Source organism: Ailuropoda melanoleuca, chromosome 8 (assembly GCF_002007445.2).
Source record: "Ailuropoda melanoleuca isolate Jingjing chromosome 8, ASM200744v2, whole genome shotgun sequence".
NCBI lineage: Eukaryota > Metazoa > Chordata > Mammalia > Carnivora > Ursidae > Ailuropoda > Ailuropoda melanoleuca.
Window position 1 is genome coordinate 21,123,047 of NC_048225.1, and position 14,558 is coordinate 21,137,604.

Genomic DNA, 14,558 nt, shown 5'->3' on the forward strand with positions numbered 1-14,558 from the left:
CAGCGAGGAGCACGCGAGGAGCGGGAGGAGGGAACCGGGCCGCAGAGGCCGCAGCGCCCCGCCGGCCCGCGCCCCGCCGGAGGGTGCGCGCGCAGCCTGCCAGATCAGCGGCGGGGGGATGGGCCGTACCAATCTGCGGGGGGCAGGGGGGCGCTCTGAGCAGGACCTTCTCCCAGTCCCCTTCCCGCTTGCTCTACGGGAAAGCCGCCCCAGGAAAGTCGAGTACGGTCTCTGCTTTGGTTTACGATAGTGAGGATGAGCTGTCTTCGCAACTCACGGAGACTCCAGAGTGCCTGCGCTCACTCTCCCCTCACCTTGCTTCCCCGGGAGAGGCGGCATTTCTGCCCGGTCCGCAAATGCTCTCCAAGCTCCGCTGTTTGCCCGCCCAGGCCCCGCCCCTCGCCCCGCTACCTAAGTTGTCCGTGGAGCCCGCGAGTCCAGCCCTCCTCTTGGCTTCTACCTAGGCTCTGCCTGGCTTCCAGCTTCCCGCCGCTCGTGGCTCCTGAGCCTTTCCAGCACTTTCAGTGTTTAGTTTCTTAGACCGCTTCATCCCGCCCCGCACTCACATACACGCGAGCAGGTACCAAAACTCAGAGACCAGGAGAGGCTCAGAGTCACCTGGTGGAGCTAACGTGGCCTTTGGTCCCAGAGTCTCCCTAGCCCGTCCTTTGGACCTGCCTCAAGTTATTTGAGCTCACTGAACTTCGGTTGTTCAGACAGAAAAAGGGAAAAATAATTTCTATTTCAAGGTTGTTGTGAAGCATAAGTATGATACTTGGTGAAAAGCACCTGCCTCTCACTGGGCATTCGAGGACTGTGACTTCTTTATAATAATCATTATTACTACCAGTTCCTTTTTTTTTTTTACCACCATTATTACTTATTATTAGTCAAGTAACACTCAGTACTGGGGTGCCTAGGTGGCTAAGTCTATTAAGCTACGACTCTTGATCTCAGCTCAGACCTTAATCTCAGGGTGGGAGTTCAAGCCCCTAGTTGGGCTCTTCTCTGGGGGTGGAGCCTACTTAAAAAAAATAAAAATAAAACCACTCAGTACTGAACTTATGAGAAATACACCAGTCTCCCTTACTTTCTCACTTGAATTCCACAAAAAAATGCTTTGAAAGTGGGTGGTGGTCGAACAGTTGAGTTTGCTGCTTTTGCTCTGTCCAGGGTCTTTGTGAAAGCATTAGATCCTAAGAAAGTCGGGGGGGCGGGCGGGCAAATGAGCTGCAACTCGAGTTTGTTTTTCCATTGTCCCATTTTTTACTTTAAATCACAAATCTATCTGTTATTAACTTAAGGTATAGTAAATGATTTTTCATTAAGCCAATAAAACTTACAACCACTGAAGGTTTAACTGAGAGAGTTGTGTATGAATAGAATGGAAGTCTTGCAGGTTTCTCATGGCACTCTGTAGGAATCCTAGCCGTCCGCCACCACAGTGCTGACACTACAGACACTTCAGGTTTCTCTTTTGGGGCCCCATTGACTCTGCCTCCCCCATCTCGCGGAGCTATTTGACTGTCCCTACACCTATTGTTGCTCATAATCAGACTGAGAAATAATCGCGATGTATATTATACTGATTACTCTCTTTCTGCCTTGTTCATAAAGTTGAGAAATCGATTACTCTCTTTCTGCCTTGTTCATAAAGTTGAGAAATCATTTCACATATCAAATAGTATTTCATAAATGGATCACTCATTTATTTGTTCAACAGTTATTTTAAAAATACTTATCGAGCGGGGCTCCTGAGTGGCTCAGTCCGTTAAGCGGCTGCCTTCCGCTCACGTCATGATCCCAGGATCCTGGGATCCAGTCCCGCATGGAGCTCCTTGCTCAGCGGGGAGTCTGCTTCTCCCTCTGGCTGCCACTTTCCCTGCTTGTGCTCTCTCTGACAAATAAACAAATTAAAAAAAAAACAAAACACTCAGCACTTACTCTATGCCACTGCTAGGCAAAGAGGTACATAGAGAAATATGACATAGTCCCAAGCTTCAAAGAGTTCACAATCTGATTGTGATCCAGACACATAAATGGGTAAGTACACTGAGAGGTCTTCAATGCAATGAACAGGGAGCTGTGGGAGCACAAGGGCAGTATTGCTAACACTGCCTGGAGTTCGGGAGAAGCGGAGGGTGACTTGTCAAGAAACACTTCCCAAAAGAAGTGACCCATGAACTCAGTCTTAAAGAATAGTAGGAGTTACCCAGGTAAAGGTGAAGGAGTGGAAGGGCAGTTTGGCAGAGGGGACATGATGAATAAAGGCATAGGAGTGAGAAAAAAGGCAGCCCACAGGAACTGCAAACTCTTCGCTGTGGTTAAAGTGTAAGGGGCTATGTAGGGATTGGTAAATGAAAGCACCGCAGCATGAAGCTAAAGCCAAGTCACAGATGGCCGTGCATGTCATGCCAGGGAGCTGGGGCTTTATCCTGTAGGCAATGGGGAGTCAATGCAGGGTCTTAAATGGAGTTGATATGGTCAGATCTGTGTTTAGAAACATCACCTAGCTAGCAGCAGTGATGAGGATAGACTGACGGAGCTAAGTCTGAGATCAAAAACTTTGGAAGCTTCAGAAGCTGTCCGGACTGTCCAGTTGGATCAAGAGACTGCACTGGGACAAAGATAAAATAAGGTCAGAGAAGAGAGGGGAGATTCCAGAAGCAAGAGGAAAGTTTGGCAGGACTTGGAAACTGACTGCATGTGGAAAGTAAAGAGGGAACTTCGAGGATGACATCAGCCTTCCAGCTTGAGTGGATGGTGGTCATGCCTCCTACCCCCATGGTGCTTGGGAAGAGCTTAAAGTCCTGCAGGAAATACAGGTTTTAGGGAAACAATGGTGTGTTCAATTTTGAGCCTTTTGAATTTGAGATCCCTGTGGAACTTCCATGTTCATGTGTCCACAAGATTGATAAGTCCAAGCTGGAGATAGAGATTTGAAAGTCGTCTGCATGGAGTATATTTATGATATGAAAGTAGAAGTGACCCCCTCAGGAAGACTATGGGACCCCATAAAGTCGTGGCCAAGGGTGATGGATTTCTAAAACTCCACTAACTAATGCCCTCAGTTATCCTGATGAATTTGGAGGGAAGTTGTTTACTGAATTCAAGGTGTGGAAAGTGAAAAAGGTGCTTGAGGAAAGTGGTGAGGGTTTGCGATAGCCATTAGGAAAAATGAGAGTTGAAAATTGAGAGTTGAAACTCTGTCACAGGAGTAAGGAGTGATGCTGAGAGCCTGGCTGAGGTTGGGGCTCATGAATCTGTTGTGGAGGAATCTGCATGATTGTCTGATTTCTCTATTGAAAGGTAACCACTCAAGTGCAAGGGGAAAAGCTAATGCTGATCCAAATCTGGAGCTTTGCTGGGTGATGTGGGAGGCAGAGAATAATACAGGGTACTGGTAAGAAAGTAATTTAAATCATCAATCCTAGGATCCATGGTGTGAGCTGGGAAGGAATGATAAACCCGAGTAAGATCTCAAATAAAAGAAAAGGACACTTCTGTGAGGTTAAAGAGCAGTTGTTACAGGATTGAGGAGGGAAACAGCCACCAGGTCTTTGGTTATGTTCACCATTTCCAAAGTGGAACAGTTGCGGGTAACGATTAGGTCTAGCAGGCTAATGGATGCTGGTGGCGAAAGTGGTGTAGAGATTTCGGGTCATCCTAATTTATGGGATCAGGGCTGGAGAGATGGGCAGATAGCGAAGAGACCAAGAAATGTGAAAAGAAATACCAGGAGCCAAGTACCCAAGTCTGCCAACAATGACTGGAAGGTGGATAGATGCTTAAGTGACACGGATGTGCAGTCAATGACTTTTAGGCCTGAATTGGGTGCTTTTATAATACTAAAACATGTTAAAACTGGTTCTCCAGGAATAACATGATAGACTGAGTAGAACTACATCAAATTCTGACTCCACCTCATTTGTCTTGGTCGGTTATTTAAACACTTGGAGACTTCTTTTCATCATTTCTGAAATTGAGATGATATTAATACCCCATAAAGTGTTGATAATATGACCTCCTTTCATAGGGTTGCTAGAAAGATTAATTGAGGTAAAACATGTGAAGTACTTAGTACTTGGCCATAGCGAACACTGAATAAAAGTTAGATATAATAATAATAATAGTTGGGGCACCTGGGTGGCACAGCGGTTAAGCGTCTGCCTTCGGCTCAGGGCGTGATCCCGGCGTTGTGGGATCAAGCCCCACATCAGGCTCTTTCACTATGAGCCTGCTTCTTCCTCTCCCACTCCCCCTACTTGTGTTCCCTCTCTCGCTGGCTGCCTCTATCTCTGTCGAATAAATAAATAAATAAATCTTTAAAAAATAATAATAATAATAGTTAATGCTTATATAGCCCTTATTATGCCAACTATTATTTTAAGCATTAGTCCCATATTACAAATGAGAAAACTTGAAGCCAAGCAACATGAGATGTCCTGACCAGGATCACACACCTAGTCAGTGTCAGAGCTTGTGTTCAGACCCAGGTAGCCTGGCTCTAGAGGCTGGACTATTGATTATTGTACCATTAATGTCTCCCCATGATAAGAATATTTATCTTTATTAGTATCACTACAAATGAATGTGTCAATTACAAAATTTTCATTGAGCACCTTTTAGGCAGAAAGTGCTAAATTAAAGAGGTATAAGAAAATGCCTAGATTTGGGGCGCCTGGGTGGCTCAGTCGTTGAGCGTCTGCCTTCGGCTCAGGGCGTGATCCCAGAGTTCTGGGATCGAGCCTCACGTCAGGCTCTTCTGCTGGGAGCCTGCTTCTTCCTCTCCCACTCCCCCTGCTTGTGTTCCCTCTCTTGCTGGCTGTCTCTCTCTCTGTCAAATAAATAAATAAAATCAAAAAAGAAAGAAAGAAAAGAAAAGGAAAGANGTGTTCCCTCTCTTGCTGGCTGTCTCTCTCTCTGTCAAATAAATAAATAAAATCAAAAAAGAAAGAAAGAAAGAAAAGGAAAGAAAAGGAAAGAAAGAAAGAAAGAAAGAAAGAAAGAAAGAAAGAAAGAAAGAAAAAGAAAGAAAAAGAAAATGCCTAGATTTAAATACATCTATGGACTTCCTCAGGATCCCTTGGCTTCGCTGTCTCTAGGACCCTTGGCTACCACAGTGACCCATCTGTGGCTCTTCCCGCTGTTCCTGGACCCTGCAAAACTTGGGATCTCACTCCCCCAGCATCTGCTGAGAAGGCCAGGTGACCCAACTAAACGTGTGGGTGTGTCTCCCCCATGAATGTGAGAAGGACCTGGAGGAGCTCAACAGATTCCTTCTCCCTTCTTCCACCCAGTGGCCGTAGCTTTCAGTACCTCTCATCTTGAGGCATCCCTGGTGGCCCAGCCAGAACACCTGTTGAATGACTAGCTGTGAGACCTTGCATTTGTTTCCCAGCTTTTCCTACCACATTTCCCTTTGCCCTCACTCTCACCTGGCACTGACTTAATTGCCCCAATTCCCGTTTCCTAGAGAGACTCTGAACCCCAGGACTTCTGTTCATAAAGCTTTAGAAGGATTGGGCCTATCTCTGCATAAAATAAGTAACAATACAGAGAACTATGTGATGAACAGTGAGTAGAATGCAGCAGAGTGCAAGTTTGAGTCCCCACCTGAATATTAATTCGACAATCTTCTATTTTTCTGCACCTCAGTTTCCTCATATGTAAAATGGGGGTAGTGATACCTGTGCCATACTTTCATACACTGGTGGTGAGAATAAAAAATGGTACAACCGCCAGGGAAGACAATTTGATGACATTTACCAAAATTTCACATGCTTTTTCCCTTTGACCCAGTGGTTCCAGTCTTGAAATTTATCCTACAGATACTCTTGCACTCACATAAAATGCTACATGCCAAGGCCCATCACTGCAACATTGTTTATGACAGATTAAAAACAACCCGAGTGTCCATCATGAGGACTTCTAGCCACACAATGGAATAGTATGCAGCCGAAAAAGAAAAAAAAAAGACACTCTAGAGAGTTTCTACGGAAAGTACTCTGGATTCTACCATTTGCAGCAACATGGATGGACCTTCATGCTAAGTGAATAAACCAGACACAGAAAGACAGATGCCAGATGATCTCACTTGTGTGTGGAATCTAGGTAATAGAACTAATAGAAACAGAGAACAGATTGGTGGTTACCAGAGACCGGGGTGGGGGGAGGGGGCATTGGGTGAAGGTGGTCAAAAGGCACAAACTTTTAGTCCTAAGATAAATAAGTCCAGCGAGGGTAACATACAGCATGGAGACTAGAGTGAACAACACTGTGTCGTGTATTTGAAAGTTGCTAAGAGAGTAGATCTTAAATGTTCTCCCCATGAGAAGAAAAATTGTAACTGCGTGAGGTGAGAGATGTTAACTCATTATGGGGATCTTTTCACAATATATCCATCTATCAAATCATGGTGTTGTGTACCTTCAGCTTTTATACAGTGTTATATGTCAAAAGAAAGTACTCTAGGACCCGTCCTGAAACGGAAGACAGGGAGTGAGATGTCAACGCGGAATGGCGTATACGGTGTTACGCTCTAGTATATAGAGTTAGGAGGGAGAAGCTAAGAAAATGTATTTTCCAGGGGTGCCTGGGTGGTGCAGTGGTTAAGCATCTGCCTTCAGCTCAGGGCATGATCCCGGCGTTATGGGATCGAGCCCCACATCAGGCTCCTCCGCTAGGAGCCTGCTTCTTCCTCTCCCACTCCCCCTGCTTGTGTTCCCTCTCTCACTGGCTGTCTCTATCTCTGTTAAATAAATAAATAAAAACTTAAAAAAATGTATTTTCCATGCTGATCTTTTGCATGGAGAACCACTGGAAGGATCTAAAGAATAACTTAAAAATAATTACCTCTGAAAGAAGGTGGGTAAATAGTATTGACAGGAAAGGAGACACACTTGAGACTTTTTAACTTACTGCTGCTTATAATATTTTGATTTTTGAACATGTAAATGGGTTACATATAAAAAACAAAACAAAACAAAAATTTACTATGAAAATAGTATCTGCCTTTCAAGGCTTAAATGAAATAAAGTGTCAAATTCCCAGCACAGTGCCTGAAGGACAGTAGGATCTCAGTAAACGGTCACTACAAAAAACAAAAACAAAACAAAAAACAACTTTCAACTGAAATGGAGGAAGAAAGGCTTCAAGAAGGAAAGAGAACAGGGCACCTGGGTGGCTCAGTCAGTAAAACATCTGCTTTCCGCTTAGGTCATGATCTCAGTGTCCTGGGATGGAGCCCTGTGGTGGGTTCGCTGCTCCATGGGAACGCGGCTTCTCCCTCTCCCTCTGTCCTCTGCCCCTCCCCTCACTTGTGCACACTCATGTGCTCTCCCTCTCCATCTCTCTCTCAAATGAATGACTGAATGAATAAATGAATGAATGAATGAATAAATAAATAACATTTTTTTAAAAAGGAAGGAAAGAGGGGCGCCTGGGTGGCGCAGTCGTTGGGCGTCTGCCTTCGGCTCAGGGCGTGATCCCGGCATTATGGGATCGAGCCCCACATCAGGCTCCTCTGCTATGAGCCTGCTTCTTCTTCTCCCACTCCCCCTGCTTGTATTCCCTCTCTCACTGGCTGTCTCTATCTCTGTCAAATAAATAAATAAATAAAATCTTTAAAAAAAAAAAAAAAAGGAAGGAAAGAGAACTTAACCTCAGCTCAGAGACTGCGGAAGACTCAGCAGTAGAGAAATGGGGTCCATTCCTAACCAGGGTCCATTCCTCTCCTTCCTGTGAAAGCAGGATTGCATGTAGAAGATTCTAGACAGGGCATGACCCAGGGGTTAGAGCAGAGGAGCAGTGGGAGATGAAGTTAGTGAGACAATTGGAGCCACATAGGGAGGGTTTGAATTGTCAATAAGACCTTAAGACTTTATTCTTTGGGTCATCATAACAACTGATCTTTGTATTATAGCTTATGTTAGAAACTTAAATCTTACTGTCTGGATTTGATACCAATTCACATTAATGTTATAAGCCTCTAAAATATCCTTGGGCTAGAAATGATCTAATAGATGTGGAAAATGTCAGAAAGTGTCCCTTTGGGCAACAGTGAGGTTGGTCAAAGGGTATCATCCTCAAGCTGGCTCAGTCTGTGGAACGTTTTCCAACTCAACAGTGATTTCACATGTTTTGCTTTGGGTCATGGCTTTGGATTTTATTTGATCTTATTTGCATAAGAAAACCATTCATCCCTTTAAAACTGACAAAGAGAAGGGAAAATGACCATCGAAAGTCAATTGGTTTAGGGCCTTTCTTTTTCCTCTCTGCTGAGGGTTCCAAAGTTCAAAACAACAACTAAACCCCCACAATATGTTGGACCCAGGGGGTTCAATAATAACAGAAGTCACTTGTTCTATTTGGATAATTTCCAAATTTACACAACAAAGTTCCCATTAAATATGCAGGAAGTTCTGATTATTTATGATGTAATTTAATATTGACATGTTATTAACTGGCCCAAGCCTCCCCCAGGCTTTCGGACTTTTACGTCTGATGACTGCAAGGTACCTGGCACTCCCACCATGTTGGTAATCAACAGTTTGCCCCTGCAAGATATTTTTTTCTTCAAAAAGAAATTCCAATAGCTTGACTGTATTCTCACTGTCTTGTACATTTCCTGAATTATGTGCAAGAGGATTTCACGGAGAGGGAGATTTCTATGGCCTTTTTTATGCTGAACAGCCTAAGCCCCGGAGACTCACTGCCTAAACCCATTACACACAGATCACCTAACTCTGTGACTGGGTTTGTGATGCTAGATTAATTTACTCACACACCAGGACAGAAGAAAATGACTTTACACATCTTCTTTGCACTAGCAAAGAATGTGGAGATCATTTTACAGAAAAGAGAAAGGCGGGCAGGCGCTGAGCAGATATGGAAGCCACCTTCTGTGTCATTCCATTACACACGGCAAAGAAGCCCTTGTCTGAGACGTGAAAGAGAATGACCAGTTGGGGATATTTGCAGAGGGTAGCAGCTAACGAATGAGCTATTTGAGACTGGACGGTCTCGTAGAAAAAGCACTGAACTAAAGACTGGGAAACCTGTTCAGTATCATTTATTTCCAGATCCCTCCTTACCCTCCTGTCCACTGTGTGAACTTGGGCCAATCACTTTGTCTCTACAGGAGAATTTCCCTCTTCCTCTCAAAGAGGAAAAAGGAGCTACAGTACTGTCTCTAAGAGGCTGGCATTGTTAGAGCAAATTCTGGGAACTTCGTACGTCTAGCATGGGTTGGAACACAAAGATTTTGATATAACGTCTTAGCTGCTGCTTGAAGGATTTGGTTTTACGTCCCCTTCGGGACACCTAACACCTAGGGCAGTTCTAACTGGGCTAGTCTCTGGAGGTGCTAGAGGTCTTCTGTTCGGTCCTGTTGTCCACAAGCTATACGAACTTGGGTGAGTCTTCTCATCCGCAATCAGGTACCAATGTAACAGGCTGCCAGGTTGTTTTGAGGATGGGAGGTGTACGACACACCTTGACTAGGGGCTGACACAGAACAGGCCATGTAATGACTGCTCTTACTTTTCATTAGCTGGGTTGAGACAACTACTGTTCCGTATCAGTTGTGAATATTCCTTGGAGCTGCCGCAGAGAATGGTATGAAAACTAACTTGCACCTAACATGCTTCGTGCATCTGTTTTCTCATCCAAATGCCAAACAGGAATGGTACCATTTGCTAAGACTTTGTGAGGGTTAAGTGAAGTAATGCACATAAAGACTTGGCCCAGAAACAAGGACATAATCAAGAATAAAGATGAAGTAGCATTATTTTTATCATTATCATCGTGGTAAGAATCATCGTGAATTCCTCTCCTATAGACAGAAGTTGTCTCTAATTGCTTTAGCTGTGAGCACCTATCATGTTACATGGGCAATGAAAGATGGAGCACACATGAATTATTGGTTTGTGTTACAGTCTTTCACACATTCGTAATAAGGCTGATGCTTGCTGTATAAAACATATAGGTATTTATTCATAAGTGGCATAAGTTTAGAAGACTGGTAAGGATCAGACAAGCTTAGCACCTGGTAAACATTTCATTGTGCTTGTTAACAAAATAAACACGTACATATATTTAAAAAGGAAATCTCATTAATCATTATTCTTTAGTCTTGCCTTTGTATTATGTAACCAAGTGTTTTCTTCTGGTTCGTTAAAAGTGCTTATCNAGCAGGGGGAGCGGGAGAGGAAGAAGCAGGCTCATTGCAGAAGAGCCTGATGTGGGGCTCGATCCCACAACGCCGGGATCACGCCCTGAGCCGAAGGCAGACGCTTAACCACTGTGCCACCCAGGCGCCCCCATTAATAATTTCTTAGTCTTGCTTTTGTATTATGTAACCAAGTGTTTTCTTCTGGTTCATTAAAAGTGCTTATCGGGAACCCTCTAGCACCGTTGGTGGGAATGCAAACTGGTGCAGCCACTCTGGAGAACAGTTTGGAGTTTTCTCAAAAAGTTAAAAATAGAACTACCTTATGACTCAGCAATTGCACTACTAGGTATTTACATAAAGGATACACAAATACAGATTTGAAAGGGTACATGCACCCCAATGTTTATAGCAGCCTTATCAACAATAGCCAAACTATGGAAAGAGCCCAAATGTCCATTGACTGATGAATGGATAAAGAAGATGTCGTGTATATATATACAATGGAATATCACTCAGCCATCAAAAAGAATGAAGTCTTGCCATTTGCAATGACATGGATGGAACTAGAGTGCATCATTCTAAGTGAAATAAGTCAGTCGGAGAGAGACAAACACCATATGATCTCACTCATATGGGCAATTTAAGAAAGAAAACAGGTGAACATATGCGAAGGGGGAAAAGAAAAAAAGGAGACAGGGAAACAAGCCATAAGTGACTCTTAACTATAGAGAACAAAGTGAGGGGTGATGGAGGGAGGTGGGTGGGGGATGGGCTGGATGGGGGATGGGGATTAAAGAGGGCACTTGCTGTGATGAGCACTGGGTGTGGTATGTAAGTGATGAATCATTGAAACCAATATTGTACAATATCCAGAAACCAATAACGTACTGTTTGATAACTAATAAAATGTTTTTTAAAAATGTACTTACAAGGGGCATCCGTGCAGATACCTTAAGACAATGGTTCTGAGTGGAGTACTCTGCATCACCATCCTAGCCTTATCAAGTTTCTGGGGGCTTGAGAGACCCTGGAGCAGAGTGTCGCAGGGAGAGGATACCATGAAAGGGGACCTGGAACCCTGGCCTGTTGGAGCAGAGCTAAAAGACTCAAGAAGTCCCCTGCCTTGGGCGACTCTCCTTGAAGCAGCTTTGGATGCAGCCTTTACCTTCATGTTTATGCCAGAAAAGGAGGGGGAGCAAGGAGGGAGAGAGTACCTGGGAGCGAGACACCTGAATGCTGAATGCGGAGGCTTAGGACAGGGTAGCAGGGATTGAGAACAATTGAAATGGGAAGCCATTTCCCTTCCCTTTCCAATGCACCCCTGTATCTCTGGGGGGCCATTAAGCTGTTAGAAAATTGTTGCTCACGGCCTCTGGCCTCCTTGCAGAGGGACTGTTAATAAAGGGAAGGCAGCGGAAGAAGGAGAGGGGTTTTCTCCAGATTTCTCCAGGTTGTGGATGCAGATTGGCTGGGGGCTTCCTGGCACGTTTCCGGGCTGCAAGGCTTGAGTGAACTCCTGCCATCTAAGGTGTCAGGAATCCCTAGCAGCTTTATCGTTAGTTCTCCCAGGGTCTAAGGGAATGGCTCTCCAGGTGTAGACTTTTGGATACTGCAGCAGACAGAACCCTAGGGAGATATTTTGGATTTGGGGGACCTTCTGTCTCCTCTACCTTTCAGATCGCTGTGCTCCCTGGTGACAGGCGGAGGGGTGGGGGGGGGTGTGTGTGGCTGAGATTAGCAACCTTCCCTGACCTGGTCTCAGGCTGGGAGGGGGCATGGGAAAACCTGTAGAAGAGCCCATTCACAGGCCCCCTCCCATTCTGTTCAGGCCCCCACCTGCATTCAGGAACACCTCTTCCCCCCCTCCTCCTCTGTTGTATTCATTTCAGGGTTTGTCAAAAGCTCAACACTGAGCCAATTAGCCCCCCCTGCAGCCCAGCATCTCTTGGGCCCCTGCACAAAGGGCTTGCGCCTTGATGAAAGGACCGTGCCGAGGAGATTCCATGTTTCACATTCTTCGCAAATGCCCGAGGGGCAGGGCAGAGGCCCTTCTGTAGCTGGAAGAAACTGAGGTGGGGGCTTGGAGACTTCAACTCAGAGTAAAACAAACCAACACAAAATGTCAGGACTCAACCTTTTTTCCAGAGCGAGATCATTTTCTTTTTTACCTACCACCCGGAGCCATGACCTTGGGGACTCTACGTGCCCTCTTAAGCTCATCAGGCCCTGTCCTTTGCCTCCGTGCGTGGAGGATGGCTCCGAGACGGCTTGCTCCTCTCTGCAAAAGCCCAAATGGATCCCCCTCTGTGTCACGGGTCAGCCTCTTACACTCCTGACCAGGAGGCGTGTACTCTGGAGGCCCCCTTCCCGAGTGGGAAGGCTGGCTGGATAGTCCTCTCACATGGGAAGTATTTCAGGACCTCTTCGAAATGGTCAGCCCTTCTGGACTCTGGTCTGTGAGCCGTGGGATCTGTCTGCCGAGGAAAGTCGCGGGGGAGACGGTCACCCTGGCTTCTCCTCTCTCAGCATAACAGCCACCGTTTGGCCATTCAGCCCTTTGTTTACCTCCAGTGCCTGGGTCTGTGCACGCTTCCACCCTAGGGCTGCCCTAGAGATGGCTCCGAAGGTGCCCAACTGAACAAGCCCTTGGAAAAATGAGCCAAAGGCACAAAGGAGGCGGAATAGATCACCGTCCCTCTTCTCTCTCTACCTCTGTTTCTCTCTCTACCTTTAAAATGCTGACATTGTCACAGTGCTCAAGGTTAATGTTGCTGATTTTTAAGTATAATAAATTTATTCAATGATGTTTACTAAGCACCTACAAGATATTATCAAGCAAAACGTAATGTTCTTACACTTCTTTGAGTCTGCCTCCCATCTTGCTGCTTTCCTGGCTGGGACAGGTCGGTGTATATATCTTCCTGCCTTTTTCTCAGCTGCCAAAGACCCAAGCAAGTCAACAAATGTTTCTCAAGCTTTTCTCTTTGTTCACCACGAGCTTGCCTAAAGAAGGACATAACAGCATCCGAGCTCTTGAGACACTTCGTCTTTTGTGATGAGATAAAACATGCCCTTACGTCGTCTCGATCAAGTGCCAGGCACAGAGTTCGAAGCATTGTCTACAAGCACTCAGTTAACCCTCCTGGGAGAGAGGCATTCTTATTCCTACTTTATAGGTGCAGAAACCAAAGTTCAGAGAGATTGAGTAACTGGCCCAAAGTGGCACAATTGGGGAGAACAGAGCTGGATTCGAATCCCAGCAGGTAAGTATCACAATCCACACGCATGACTCTTATGCAGCCTTTCAAGGGTGTCTCCACGACAGTGAGGAAGCCGTGCCGAGCGGCATAGGCACAAACGCTGGTTTGTCCTGGTGTCCACGAGCTTATGGGTTTAAAAAGCAAGAGAGACATGGCTCTTGGAAAAGAATTGCAGAAAGAGCCGGGTTGAGCTGTTTCAAAGCTGATGGAAGACATTGTTCTCATGCAGAATGAAGAGGACAGCTTGGGGATCCAAAGAGAAAGTAAGAGATAGGATGGGAGCTTTGCCTGACTTTAGAGTAAGGAAAACAGCAAAGTTCCTCACTGCAAAATGACGGTGATAATAGTCCTTCCCTCCTGGTTTTGTGCGGATTAGAACAATGTCTTGCACGTAGCAAGCTCCGTGTAAGTGTCGACTATACTATTAGTATTATTGTTCTTGGATGCACTTTTACTTCGGGACTGGCTAGCGTTGGGGAGAGGGGAGCCTGGCTTATATTATGATGTCTTAGGTTAGTGACTGGAATACACTGAAAACCTTTGTTCCTGGCAAGGCAACACTATGCTCTCATTTCAAACCCCACTTATAAATTCTGCAATGGAAAAAACGGGGCTGGCCCTTAGGGAACTCACTGTAAGGGCCTGAGGCTTGGGCCACACTCTCACTAAATCCACTGGCAGAAGACCTTCGAGCCAGCCAGCCCCACCTGGAGGTGGAAGGCGATTAAATGGGTGATCTCACCCCGTCCCCTTTGACCAACTGAGAGGGCCTGAGTCTGTGATCCTGTAAACAGACTCCAATGCATTGCAAACCATGGGCGTTTTTGTGGATTGTTCTTTGTTCCGAAAAAGCCAGAGCCGTCTTGAGAAGTCTGCAGAATGTTAGAGCTGTCACTTCCAAAGTAATGTAATTTCTGTCTGTTACCCGGCCGATCAGCAAAGCCAAGCAAGGTATATGTCTCCATGAGTCAGGGTTTATTTAATATTTGCAACCCTGGCAGCTTTTTGACTGATGAAAATGTTTTGCAAACAGAACCTGGGCCTGTTTTTCTCCATGCTCCTTCCCCCCTGCCAAATGTGGAGTGAGTGGTTGGCAGAGGCCGCGCTAAGCTAGTAGGGCCGAG